This window comes from Squalius cephalus (genome assembly GCF_949319135.1).
Source record: "Squalius cephalus genome assembly, chromosome: 21".
Lineage (NCBI taxonomy): Eukaryota > Metazoa > Chordata > Actinopteri > Cypriniformes > Leuciscidae > Squalius > Squalius cephalus.
The window spans coordinates 13,997,295-14,001,704 of record NC_137142.1 but is presented as its reverse complement, the minus strand read 5'-3'; positions in this window follow the sequence as shown (position 1 = coordinate 14,001,704).

The following is a 4,410-nucleotide window of genomic DNA, read 5'->3' as shown; positions in this document are numbered from 1 at the left end:
TGTCCTGATTGGTTACAAGGTTTGTGACATCAGAAACACCAGCGATTTCAAACCGCGTTTTTGAGACTCTTTAACGTTAAAATGCTCAGCAATTGTGTTGACTTGTGAATTTGCACATTGTTAATATTAAAGCATATTAAAAACATCACAAAGACGTAAACAACATTAAAAACTTGATTTTCACCACAGGGGGACTTTAACAGTAATAAATAAGAGGGTGGGAGCGCAAACGGACATCATTACCAGTGATTATAAGAATTACACAAATCAACACAATGCCATAACATTTTGTTTTCATGAAAAATACAGTGTTATTAATCGTTTTCGCGGATCTGTGTGAATGGAGATCGTTTTGATAACGTCATCTGGACAGCACTGTACATCGTTGTCGTGTAAACTTTTCAAAGTTGAATTCAACTCATTTCATATTTGATTATCATTACACAGTTACTGAATGAATGAATGAATGAATGAATGAATCAACACTGAACTGACCTCAGCTGAACAATGACAGAATGAGAGAACTGAACTTTGTTTGCATCATTGAATCATTATTTTCCTTTTTAGTAAAGCTGCTTTGAAACAAGCTGTTTTGTATAAAGCGCTATATATATAAATAAGTGTAAATGTGACTTGTACCATGGCAGAAATAGTAAGATTAGTATGGTAACTCATTCATTCACATATACAGTAAAACCTGTCTTGAGTAATTTGCTCAATTGATTCGTTCAACAACACTGATTAATTGAGGAAGGCCACTGTGTTGATTAGGTTGATTATTTTGATTATAACTTTATTCATTGGTGGAGCAAAAATAGTAACCGGCAATATTGTACAACTTAGAGTCTACAACAACAAAAAATATAACACAACCGGAAGTGGTTCCAAGTTCATAAATTAATCCAACATTTTGCAATATTTACTTGCCCTTTCTTATAAAACAGACATGTTCAAATATAGCTCTCGCCATATTGAATATGCTGAAGATCTCAATAATTATAGTTTATTTAGAGCACTAAAGCATCTTTGGTCTTCATTCAGGTAGAACAGCCTGTAGTTTTCTCACTGTCAGAGGTGTGTACCTGGTGTTGATCCTGAAGTTGAACTCTGGGCCAATCTTATATGCTACATGTTGAGATGTCGTTCCAGGCACCTTCCTCACCATCCCTCTCCTGGCCATTTCAGCAATGTTGAACTGAGTCATTATGTAAAATCCTATGGGATATCAAAGAGACTGAAGTTAAAGAATAGCACATTTATTCCAAATGTATGTGCTGTTTTTGAGATGTTTACCTGGAAATAAGCCATTCCCATCTTTAGTCTGTGGACACACACTTTGGTCTGTCTGAAGGTGGTTAATGCTGGAAAATGGCATGACTTTGAAGAAAATGACATTATTGTTAAATATCAAGTAAAACCCTTTTCCCGCATCTTTTATTGCTTCACCCATTCTTTCCTTTTATTTCTTGACTCCTCCTCCCTGTGTTTGATGAACACACATTGCTTGTGGGAAATCTGTGTTGACTGTGTGAACAACACAATCACACCGTGTTTGAAAAGCTGCGCTCCCCTTTGAGTTCAAGCATTTTATTGTTTTCAAGTCTGAATTCTTATTTGATCCAAAAACAAGAAATCACTGATATTACTAAATCATTAAAGGCACTTACCGTGTGCATGAAGACCAGTGGAGATGCATTGTTTGATCACATTACACAACAAGTAGAGACAAACTTCCCTAGAAATAAAAGTTGAGTTGTTTGTTAATTGAGATTGTATATATAATGTGTATATAGTATGCATAAAATGAAACATTACATGAAAAAAAATTGTTGAAATACCCAATAAAGAAAATGAGCTAATAAAGGGGAAAAAACATAAAGAATATATGCATTACCTCCAGATCATTTTTCCTGATTCCCACAGATGTTCGTCTCATGCAGGAGGCCTCTGATCTGAGAAGCCCAACCAGATCTCACCAAACCAACTAACTGAACATGATATGCAGCTGACCAGTGAGGTGAGGAACAGCTGACAACCCAAAAACATGATGCTGCTGCTCATTAGTCCTGGAGGAGGGAGCTGCTCCTTTAGTTCCTTTAATGACCAACAAACAGGTAAAGTGTGACTTCTTGGACTTTTATAATAAATTGATTAATCTAATGACTGGGACTCATCAGATTAGTTTTATATTCCCAGAGTTGTTGTTTCATTAAGGCTCATTTCAGCATATGCCAAAATCTACAGATGCAATGACAAATTTAATATTTTTCAAATGCACATTTGAACAACGAGTTGAAAAGAAAAACATTTTTTTATTTAATTTTTTTAAACTTATATATATATATATATATATATATATATATAGCAAATTTGCAAATAAAAAAAAGATTAAATTATTGATGAATGAGGAATGAGGTTCTATATATATATATATATATATATATATATATATATATATATATATATATATATATATATATATATATATATATATATATTTGTAGAACGTCATTCCTCATTCATCAATAATTTAATCTTTTTTTGTGCCACTTGCAAGTCAGAAAATAACACTTGGAGACAAGTGTCTGGAAAACACTTCTCAATCACTTGCTTTAAAACACAGCAGTTCCCTTGGTAACATCCACTGTGAATACAAAGTCACAGATGTCTCAGATGAGGATGGAAAATTTCCTGTGTTGGTCCAGTCTTACAATTCTCCTGAGGTACAAATAAGACTGTTTGTGTTATATATCTTCTTATCTAATCTAGAGTTGTGTCTTCATCTGAAACACTCCACTGATGGACTGACAATACAGTAAATATGAAATTATATATATATATATATATATATATATATATATATATATATATATATATATATATATATATATATATATATATATATATACAGTATATACGTCCACATGTGTATGTGTATGTCTGTATGTATACTGTATATATACATAATTGATAACTGAAGAGGAGTTCTGTTCAATAATTTATGACTACAAAAATTAAATATTAATTTTGAACTTGCATCCAAAGGACATTTTTTTAATGCATAACTGAATGCAAGTTTGCCCCTGCCTCTTCTGCTGGCAATAATATTTAACAATATTACGTTAAACTATATCCTGAACATGGCATCCACTTATGATTGCCTTGATTCCCAATAGTGCTTTATTCTTCCAGTCAAATTAAAGAATTCATCAAGAGTCATTACAAACAATAAAATTATAAAGTATGAACACAATTATTTGTGCTGTTCCAGAATTTCATATTAAACCGTCTTAAATATGCTTATAGTTCATATTGCATTAACCAGAGAGAGAGAGAGAGAGAGAGACATATGGCAACACGTATGGCGTATACCCGCAGGCTCCTTCAAGATGCCTTTTCTTTTTTGGACAGTTATTATTCTTCATTGGCTTGCTTCTTTTATGTAGGATAGTTAGTAAAATCTGCTAAATGTCCAAATCTACATGTAAATGAAAAGTTTGTAAGGACACAACAGACAAATAAAAGAATTTCTTACTCCTAATTACGGTATTTTCAACCAACTGCTAATTTAGATTATCTTAGTATCTGCATGATCTTTATACTGCTAGAAGGATTAGGGATAGGAATATCTGCACAATGGTAAGTTAAAACCAGATAAACCAGCTAAATCATTTGAATACCAGAGGAACTACTGTGAAAATTCATCCCCAAGACTTTATTTGCATTGAATGATGTTTGTCCATGAAAACTAATCTACTTTCCAATATGACGTAACAGTAGATGCATGCAATTAAAATGTAACTGTGATACATGAGTTGATGTTTTCTGTTTGTGGGAGGTTTATTTGAACACAGGAATCACAAACACTATAATTGACATAGCCTAAACGTCCACAGAACACCACCTTTAAAACACAAACAAGGAACACACATAATATTGTACCTTTGAAGAGCCTTTAAATATTACGGGTGAGTTATCTTCTATATTATTAGATTAATAGAATATATGTCTGTGTATTATATTGTTTAACACCTAATGTCTCCAGTCTGGTCCAGTTGAACTTGATATAAAGATATCTCAGCTGGAAAAAAAGAACGTACACCAGCCACAGAGATGGTTTGCTAGTCTTAACTGGTTTAATGTCTTCCAGACTGGTCAGCTGAAATGTGCCCAAAACCACTTTAAAATCAGTCAACAGACCCACCAAGGACGAAAGACCAGCAAGAGACGAATACTTTTTTTAAATATAAAATTACTTTATTTCTCATTGTGATTAAGAGCCTGTTTTGAAGTTTTGTTTAGCAAACAAAATAGCATAATATATCATATAATATCCTTTTTTGGACATATTTTCTAATAAGGAAGCAAGTGAATAACGTCTTCAACAAATAATAAGGGCAGGAATCATAT